This window comes from Ornithodoros turicata, chromosome 6 (assembly GCF_037126465.1).
Source record: "Ornithodoros turicata isolate Travis chromosome 6, ASM3712646v1, whole genome shotgun sequence".
In the NCBI taxonomy this organism is placed as follows: domain Eukaryota; kingdom Metazoa; phylum Arthropoda; class Arachnida; order Ixodida; family Argasidae; genus Ornithodoros; species Ornithodoros turicata.
Genome location: NC_088206.1, coordinates 12,091,517 through 12,102,485, shown reverse-complemented (window position 1 = coordinate 12,102,485; position 10,969 = coordinate 12,091,517).

Below are 10,969 nucleotides of genomic sequence, written 5' to 3'. Positions count from 1 at the left end.
TATGTGTCTACTCAATATGCGTATCCTGTTGGCATCGTTTTCGGGTGTGTGACTTAGTAGAAACTGAACAAAATCCAGGAGCATGATATATCCCCTTTTTCCGAAATAAACGTATATCCTCCCCCATTTTTTTTTTCAATGTAAACGGCACGCACAGGGCTTCCATGAAAGAAGTTTTCACGAGAGTGACTTTGATGATGATGCCAGGTAGGGTAAAGGTCACCTTTGTGCAGTGGAGCAGTCAGGATCGGGCTTATCGTGCTGCTAAAGGAGCACAATCTTGAAAATTCATTCATTCATTCAGAGGTGTGCGTTGGAGCCATTCTATTAGGACTGTGTGAACCACTGTGCGCTACATAAACCGGTGATTTGGCCTTTGGCCGATACTTCCTCGCGAAAGCGGGGGTTTCTCCTTCCTATTTTTCTTTTTTTTTTTTTCTCCTGGGGGGGCTCTGTTTATGGCGCAGCCGAATTTCTCATGTGACGAATTCAATCTTTCCCTATTATTTTTCTTCAATCTTCATCAACATGAGCATCAATCTTGAAAATAATGACCTGGATGGCTAGCATAATGTGAGTTATTAGATTATAGTACACACGTTTTGTTTTTTATTTATTTTTTATTTTATTTTTTTCATTACAAAGCTCTGCTGACACGGTCACGTGAGGCAGGAAGAACATGTTTCTCGAGTGGAAGTCGAAGTCCCTGCCCGCATCGTAGCAAAGTTTCAGCTACACCATTTGTATGCGTGTGTAGAAAAGAGGCCCGATCTCACTGTTCGTCCCACTGACACACATGCATGTCCCGTTTCGTAATAAACTGCAATACGGACCTCAATCTTCTTTGGCAGGTTCATACTGGTATGTAGATGTCATTGCAGCAAAAATACCAAAATGGGGATAACTCGACTTATACTCGGAGAACAAGGAGCAGTCAAAAACAGGGACAACGACACAAGAAGACACACAAACAGAGGCTCCACTATCAACAAGTTTTTACTGAACTACACAAGCACATTTATAACCAATGGTGTAGAGGGGAAAAAAAGGGGGCAAAAACGGAACACACGTGGGGGCCATAAAAACACGATGAACAACCGGATCTAACTACTCAACTCCTGCTTTTTCCGAGTTTCCTGCTTTTTCCGAGTCATGTACCAACAAGCCCATCAAGCTACTCTAGTTAACTCGACTTATACCCTTATTGCATACAGAGGTTCAATTGTAGTATCGAAACGCTATATTTGAACCTTAGCCCACCCAACCATACAGTGACAAAAACACTGATTGATTGAAAAATAAAAATATGGAGATGACTGATTGAGAGAGCTTGGAAGGAATATGTGTAAGAATCCATTGCGTGCAGTTGCACCCATCTTTCTATTTTGTACGGAGCACATATACTTGTATGGAAACGAAGCAGCTGAAATTTGTTAACGCCCAGTAATGTGTATCGTATCCTTGTGGTTTCCATTATGTTACCTAAGATGACCTTACTGTGGGAAGCTGGAAGCGGCTGTTCAGAATTACCCTGGGATGTTTCAAAGTTGTATGAGCGAACAACAATTTGCGCCCCAAGATTGGTCCAACAACCACATTCTTCTTATTCGGGAAATCAGCAATGAACTTTCTAATATCTAACGTACGAACGGGATATACGAAAAGGTCGAAAGTCGTCCCTTTAGAAATAGCGTCTTGCAACCCGGTGAACGTGAGTAAATTTCGAAAATACGCGTGGCGCAAGTTGCAAGTCAGCTTCACGGCTCGAAAAAAGTTATTGTGACATTTCTAGTCGCGGTATGTGCGGTGCTAAAAAAGCATCGCGCACTCATCGTGCGAGCATTGCACGACTGTGGTCAAGGTCTTAGCATTATAGCGGGTAAGGCATCCCACCCAGCATAGTATGTAGGAAGCAAGAGGATGCTGAAGGGGACACAAAGCCCCAAGAATACATAAGGAACAAAACTATAACTCCAAGTCAACGTCAACCGTTTCTAATTCATGTTGTCAAACAGTAAAATTCATGTTGTAGAGCATAGGGAACCAACAAGGGAGAAAGAGAGTCAAGAAGAGCATGATATCGGTTCTATACCTTTAGTATTTGGCAAAAAGATAAAAGTCTGCACTTTTCTAGCAATTCATTCAACATCACATCACGGTGGGCCTTACTCACAGCCCATCATGTCGCATCAACATCATAACGCGTCATTTGACCTGGAATTGAAAACGCATTATTGGACTTCGACATTACCACTCATCAATGGACGTCCACTGCGAAAAGTAACATTCAACATCACAACACATCACAGCCCATCACTCAACATCACGCCATTCTCCATGCATGTGTGATGGTGAAGGATGTCTATGACGCCTATCACGAGTGTATTTGCCTATCTATACCGATGCCGATTTCTCAGTTCTGCCTTTAGCAATGGAAACACGCTTGCCCAAAGAAAGCACGCCTTCTGTTTTTACCTCTCCTCACTCTGCACTTCTTCAAACAGGCTAGTGTCTTCCTGCACCAGTATACCTGTACCTGAATCCAGTCAGCAGGTATGCCCATCAAAGAGGTACGGCGCGCTGCAGCAGTTGAAACCGAACCCTGCCCCTATCACATCTCCGGCAGACCGTAACCTTCCCCACTGTCACATAAAAACGTATCAAGCCCCCAAGGCGCGCATCATTCTGAAAATAGGGTGAGCGACCCCAAGTCACACATGGGGACAGTTGCGGATATTTTGGAAACGCTCTACCTCCAGTCAGCAGAAAAGCTTCGCGTGTTCCCGAATTGGACCACGCGGTCTCCAACACACGCGCGCTGCCTATGTCACTCTGTTACTCCTTGCTTTCTTCTTTTGCCTGCCAAGATAGTGGAGAAAAAGAAAGGTAATGTCGTCGTCACGCAGAATGGAAATAGCACTTCTTTTACAACGCGACCGTGTGTATTACTGTCACCTGGGGGGTTCACTTTGAGGAGCACATGCCACAGACCAATGCGGGATGGAGGAATGCAACAGCCAGAGCCGGGACGTGGCTGGCTTCCAGGTGACGCTTCACTCAGGACGTGTGACGTCAAAGAGTCACGTGGTCTTTCACGTTTGGAAGATTTACGAGTTGGAGCAGAAGGAAGTGGCGGCGAGAGTAGGCATTATGTAACGAATGAGAAGAACGTAGTGATGAGCTTAAGGTTGCGATGTGCGTAGTCTAGGGTTGTAAGCAAGCCTTTTACTACCTGTAGTAAATTTAGCGCTACTAAGAGGTACAGTTATGCCAGGAACCTGAGGTCTCAAAGGAATTTGAGCCTCAGATTTTGCCTGCGGGTTTCCAATGTTTCCAATGAGGCCTTGTCAAGTCTCCTGTGACTTTTTAGCCTCTGCTCCTAATCACTTGTGTGATGAAATAAATAAATAAAATAAAAAAACAATGTGCCTCATTTGAGCGTAAGCTTCATCGATGTCTTCACGGCGCGGTTTTGTTTTAGCACACCGTTGGTAAAGTTATCGTGCCTATCGGAGCCAATTACAGTTGTGTGTGACTCAGAATCTTATCCACTGATTGGTTCCGGTTGATACGGTTCGACGCAAGCCACGTTATCAACGGTTTCCAAAAAATCTCTAATGTCTCAGAACGAATCGAGCTGCTCTAGTTTGCATTCTCTCAAGGCTATCTATGAAGTCCTTGGTGTAAGGATCCCGGGCGGTAGAGGCATACGAACGTGCCTCTGTGGCTCGACATGAAATGCGACCACTAAAATATAAAGCGTTTCTTTAACATCCCGTGGTGCTCTTTTACAATTTCGCTTTCCCAGGTTCAGCATGCGATTATCCTTTTGTATATAATGTGTCCTAGATATCCGTTTCACTTGAAGTTTTTACATATTTTAAGTCTTAAGTCTTTATATCATAATAATTCCCAAATAATTTACCTCATTCACTTTATTTAATCAGCTGGGTAAGAAGGAGGTATTACTCTTCCTAGTAAAACGCACGTGATTACATTTATTTACGTTGAGTGACACGTTCTACAGTGACATGTGTGACAGCGTGTGCCCCCTGCAGTTTTCGTCTTGGTCCATTTATTCATTAGGTTTCACTTTATTTAGTGTCTAATTGAATTTGAATGAATCCCCATTATATTTTTTCATGCACCGAACGCAATGCGCCTTTCGGAGTGGGAGATACTACTCATAATTTCTATTATTATAGAAATACGAAATAGCTGCCAGAATTCAGGATTATAATACCAATAAGTAATACTTTGATTCTGAGGTATTCCTACTTCCCTGCATAACGCGAGTAATACTAGTTCTATAGTGCTATTCAGCCCGTGAGTTACCAAGAAAGAAAAAAAGCAGAACTCTACACAATTTTGTGTGTCCACTCGAGACAGTCACTCTCCAATCACGTTTTATTTTAGGCGCATAGTAGGCGCCTTGCTTGCAACCAAGTGTTTCTGGGAGACGGGCTTGGGAAAATTATTGATAAAGTGCACCGGCGTCACTCGGTAGGTAGGATTTTAGGAACTATAAGTAATTGTGACATCTTCTAGATTATTATAATACACGTGATGCCACCATCTGCACACCATCTGTATTACAAATAGTATTACAGTATTACAGATATTACATACAGTAAGTATTACAGATACAAATACGTTGAGTTGATGAGTATTGTAGTACTGAGTAGTATAGCATGAGTAGCATAGTACATGATACAAATACTCAAAAGTAGAGATGGGACGAATCCAGAATTTTCCGAATCCGAATCCGAATCCAAGGAAGGTTCTGCGAATCTACGAATCTTACGAATCTCGAATCTTTCGAATCCTTCCTTAAAAAAAGGGTTTAGAAAGCCAGAAACGAAAAAAACAAAACAAAAAACAGTTCTACTATAAAGTGTTTCGAAACAGAATTTGTTATATTTGTTTAATGAAAAACAAATTAAATACTAGCTCACTTTCAGAAGAAAACATGCCCGTATACTTCTTCTAAAAAAAAAATGTAATTTATTTAACGTGTTGTTCATCGACTACAGAAAATACGTAAATTTTCGAGTCTGAATTCTTTCCATAAAACTGAGAAACGATCAAAAGCAAAACCATGTTACTTTTAAACTTGTAACGTAAGAGTTCCCGCCTGAACTCTTTCAGTCCAGAGCAGTGTTAGCAAACAAACAAGAAAACGCAGCTGAAAGTTTTAAATTAATGGGCCCGGGGCCCGCCGGCCAATCAGGCTTTCGACGGGCTCCGGAGGCGCCGATTTTAAAAAGAAACAAACAAACGTGGTTGGTGGATTCGAAAGATTCGATTCGCCGTTTTCGGCACTGGGATTAGGATTTCCGAATCTCGAATCGATATAGTAAGTAGAATAGTATAGATAGTATCGAAATAGTAAGATAATACGAAGTACTGCTATTACTGTCCACCCGTGAAACGGAAGTATACGCAGATAAGCTTCAATTCCGTGCCGCATCGTACACTGTCATTCAGCTTCTATCGCGCATTCGTCTACTTTCTCATTCAATGTGTTGTTGATTACAGAAAGATACAGTGGTATCTCTTCCTCCTGTCGGGCCACCTGGGGCTATTTTGGACGTCGTTAAGGGAGAGGCCGCCCCGGGGTCCGACTAATGGTGTTATCTTTCGTCGTGCTTCGCATTAGCCCACGTGTGTCTCCAGCTCGGTCTCTTTGTTTTGTCACCGGGCCCCCCCCCCCCCCCCCCCCCCGTTCATGTCAGTGCTGTCGGCGGCTGCGCTTGAAGTAGAAAGCGCTGTTCCTGGGCGACGGTCCAACGTGCCGAGAAGCTAACTGGTCGACAGCAGAAAAAGAGAGAAAGAAAGTAAACGCACTGGGTGAAACAACCTTTTACCTCACCTTCAGTTTTTTCTAAAATTCTTGGCTCCTTTCGTTTTTACTGTCACGTTTCTTACTTCTGGTTCCAGTATGACATCAGAAATGCCAGATGTCGGCACAGGTCCCGCTGAAGTCGGCCCAGGACGCATACTAACCCCCCCCCCACTCGTCCTCTCTCCATCTGTACGCGTTCATAGTCACCGTTGCTTCGCAGCGCTAACACGGAATCAAAGAAAAGCATTAAAAAAAAGAAGCTAGAAAGTCAGTGAAGCACACTCCTGAATTCTGATGTTTATTGTTTATTATTATTGTCCTTAATATTGTTTATTATTTCTTCCTAATTATTATTTTTCTTCCTTTCTTATCTTCCTTTTTTTTCTTCTTCTATTGTTTTCTTCCTTCATTTCTCGTTTCAGTGCCTTCCTTCCTTCTTCTCTCCTCTCTCTTCCCCTCCACAAATGTTATGGACGGACCTACTAAACGACTATCGACGTTGGTTGGCTCTATAAAGCTATAGCTTCAAGCAGCGAGTAAAGGGGCCATTCAGCTGTTAAAACTCGTTCGCTGTTTACTATTAGCGTATTTTATATTCAATATCTTACTTATTCCAATATAGTATCGCCCCTGATGATGAAACTCCCCAATCATAATCATAAAATAAAGTTGTTGTTTATCCCAATATAGGCTGCTGCACGTGGTGTTTTTGACGTCTGCCGAAGTGTTTCCGAAAGCTAAGTTGCGAGGTATATAAATAAAAATATAATAAATATATTCGCGCAGACATCTGATGCCAATCGTTCTTGCGGAGGCTCAGCCTTGCCCAGTGACGGAAATCACATTTAAATTGTTATCGATGTGAGTATGAATATTTACACTGTAAAATATCCATAAAAAGACAGTAAAAACGGCACTCCGGCAATATCAGCAAGTCTTCAGCAATAATTTAAGAAAGGGAAACTGTATCAACGGATGACATGTGAGATGCTCCATTTAGAACAGCCCTTGCCACCTTAACGCCCGTCTCATAGGAAATATGATAGCGCGTTCATATTATTAACAAACAAAGAGCATAAATATCACGTATTTCTATGTGGAGCCATAACAAAAACTAATCTAAAGACAGTTCATCCGCATCTTAACAGCTACTGAGCGAACCACACACGACATCGAAATGACAACAAAAATACAAAAAAGACCCACCGCGCAGCGTGTAGCGTTCCCTTCATGTAAGACGCATCGCTTACATAAATTATCACAATCGAGTAGGGAGTCGGCAAGCAGTCAGCGTGCTCTCGACAGCCTTCTTTCAGCAATGGAGCTCGGATTCGCATGGAAACACTCGCGTACTCTAATTGTCGCCTGTAGAGCGGGCTTCGCCTTAGGGAGTAGTGGACTGTGGCGGAGCACGCTTTCGGGCGCTCCACGTTCCGCCCTACTATAGCCTTACGGTGAGCGTGCTGTACCCGGCAACCGATCTAAGTTTTCTTCTCTCTTTCGTAGTTTTGCTTTCTCTTTTTCGTTGTGTTTTGTTGTTGTTGTTGTTTTAGAGCTTAAAAAAATCTGAAAGGCACGTTACTTGTAGGAGTGCCAGGTACAGAGCGCTGTCGATTAATCTAAATATTAGTCTATCGAAAATTCGAGCTCCAATAAGGAATCTGTCATGCTTCTTCGGGCTACAAGGCTTTGCAGGGTGTGCATTGAAGACATGCATGCGCTTTGTGCTCCAAGAAGAGGCAAGGAATCGCGTTAGGATGTTCCTTCATATTTTTTTGACAAGTCATTAACCTCTCATAAAAAGAATAGCGATGTGGGTTTCCTTTATTATTACACCTTGGAAATGCGGTATGTTGTTAAAGGGGTTGGTACTGCATGCATAAGTATAGGGGAAAAAAAGATCTCTACGGTTCTCTGCATGCCGTACCTAGAATTAACCATCGAACACATGTACGCGCCAAGCTCTTACTGTCATGGGACCGAACGTTACGGCCATTCCTATTGGTAGTCGTAGGCACGTGACCTCACCAGCGCCGTCTCACTGGCGGACACACCTGATGAGTTGCAGTATCCGTGGTGCCGATTTTCTGGGCGCCTATGACCCGCTTGCTGCAAACAAACTCCTTACACTCGTTAAAATGACCAAAGCCAATACATCGACAAGGAAAATGAGAAAGAAAGAAAGGTAGGAAGGAAAATGAGGGAGAGAGAGAGAGAGAGAGAGAGCTTCCCAAACTCCACAGCGAGGATCACGACACATCCACCATCTCCAAAACGACATGCTTCTTCCTCGACTTGAAAGAGCCGCTGATGATTCCGTGAGTCAGCCCTCGTGTCCCTCCAGTTGCCGGGACAACGCTTCCGCTAATGAAAAGTGCTCCGGGGCGATGCACGTGCGCCTTGCGAGTCACTCGCTTTACTCCGGAAGCGCCGCGCACGCGTCGGAATGGCTTCGACCCCCCATCCCGCCTTTTTGTTTTCTACATTGTTCCCTTTTCTCCGTGGGAGTTCCTTGTGTGTTTTTGTTTTACGGAAGCCAGCCGGGACGGTGATCGCTCCAGCGTTAATGCGAGAGCTATGTACGTTGTCCGGGTTTCCCAGGGTTTCACTATGGAGACCTCGGTTCCGGCATACGTTGTGCAGTCGAATCACGTATCCGGAGGGTGCATGCGTTGCCGTTCGCGGCTACTGTCTGCGTGATCGAAGCATGATCAAATTGACACGATTGTATCAGGCGGGTGGAGAAATTGTATCAGCCATATTTGCAAACGTTTCGGTGTGGCGCTGATTCAGTTTTGGGAGTCTGTAGAAACGTAGAGTTATCGGTCCGGGATAAAGTGGGACTACATCAGATTTCGCAGCGAATCCTCGAAGACGTGAGGAAGCCGTGTTGCCGGTGCAGCGTGGCATATTTGTTTTGTCACCGCTTAGCCATGAGTGTCATCTACTACGAAAATCATACTTATGCTTTTGGTTAGTATTTTTACGGACGGCATTGCATATACACATGAAGGTCTTACGATAGCTCCTTCCATTACTAGTATTTATACTAACTAGGGTAAGAGGAACGTTAAAAATATGGACATATAAGTCCCGGTTAGTGTACCTCATTCGAAAGATAAATGCTATTACAGCCTGTTCCCAGAAAAAGACACCGGAGAAAAGAGATGGCAGAACGAGTTCTAAGTTCTGGTACCGTTCAATCCACCGAGTGAATCATCATATTAATCACGTGATCGACTACGAAAGATAAGCACCTCCATTGACACGTACATAGCACGGGACAACACTTTTGTGTGTGTGTGTGTGTGTGTTTATATATTCAAAATCAGATAGACAGCAACAGGACCTCCGTACGTTCATATATACAGCAACATCTCGATGCATACCGCTATCGTCTGCAATCTCCGCAAAAGAACCGAAACCAAAACTAACACGCACGCAATCACACCACACCCTTGGTCGAAGCGTTACAAGGGCAGTCACCTTTTTAGTCGCTGTTCTTCCCACCGAATGTGGGAACCACCCTAGCGCACGTAAAAGCAAGAGTCGTTACCCCTAAAAAGGCAGGTGCGTAAAAACGGTTCGTCTCACGCGATATGCGACACGCCAAAAGATCGATGCTTGCAGACGAACACACTTAGCAGACGACAACGTGCATCGATCGTGACGCTGCCGCAGCGACACCAATAAGGTCGACGCGGTCGGGAGTCACGTGACGCCAATGTGCGCAATGGCCGGCCGTCGCTCAAAGAGGCAGACGACAAAGTCGACGCCATCTTGGCACTTTCCTTGCTGTGGTTGTGGCTATACGGGCGGCGAGGGAGACAGCTTTGTGACAGGCTGTTACAGAAGTCTACAAAACCGTGTCGTGATTTGACGAATTTAGTCGCTCAGTGAAACACATTCACATCTAAGGCGTAAAAATCCTCAGTGAGCGTATGATTTTTTTAACATTTCATATTTATTTTCTGACGAAATTTAAAGTATCGTAGGTTTCAACAAAATACTACAGGGATCTTAATTGACAATGAATCCTCGTCGTAAACGATCCGTTTTAAAAACATTTCAGCGCACAGTACAAAAATGCAGGCACATTACTACTTCAGCACTCTGAAATAAAATGTCAATGATGAACACGAAGTCCAGTAGAAGTACGGTATCTGTGCGATCGCTGTATTTTCCTATTTTCGATGCAATTAATCGGGTTCATAAAAAGGAAACCTACAACTGTGCGGCCTACCTACCTACCTTGAACGGCATATCCCAGTCGAAAGTGCAAATATCCTGTTGTGCGTAAAAACAACGAACCGAACTTCGAGCTGACCGCTACTAGATCCTTAAAAAAAAAAAAAGGATGAAATTGGGGAAGTCACCTTCTAGTTCCCATACATTGCAGTTACTCCCTATTTTCGTCAGTGACCCTGAAATTTATTCTTGGAATGGTTGTGGTACTGCATCTAGCCCCAGAATTACTGAAATTACTCTCTCTCTCTTTTTTCCTTTTTTTTTCTTCTTTAGAATATATAGGGTTCAAACCGGAGTAGGTAAGTAAGGTCTTGCACCTTTCCGGACACCAAATGGATGCTCGCGATATTCAGTTTATGCAGGTGTTTAATCAAGTTATATTGCGATTCGCGAGGCTACGATATGAAAACTAGCAAAACGATGACGCGAGAATGTAACCAGGAAACGCGCCGTAGAATATTCACGCGTCCCTCTTATATGGGTTAAAGTACATTTGTCAAGCCCGCTGGAAAAGGAACAGGCGTATCTTCCCGTGTGCAGCATAAAAATATAGTATAAATATACAATACTGTAAAAATCACAGCACGGTTACGGTTGTGTATCGCGAATTTCAGCGACAGCACCGTCGGCATTGGGCAGTCATTTTGACAGTCCAGTTCTAGTCGAAGCAGTGTGTGGCAAGTCAACGGCAGAGCTGTGAGATCATTCTTGAACCACAAGCGATCGCACACCTAGCAACTGTACCCAAATGGGTTCTCCCTGAATTGCCTAGTGAAGCCCTTCGTGGCTCCTTCGGCTCTCGCTTGCCTCAGATGCCTCTTTGCCTCCGCTCCGGCGGCACGTATACTGCAGGGTCTTGCCGCTGAGTCCGCCTTG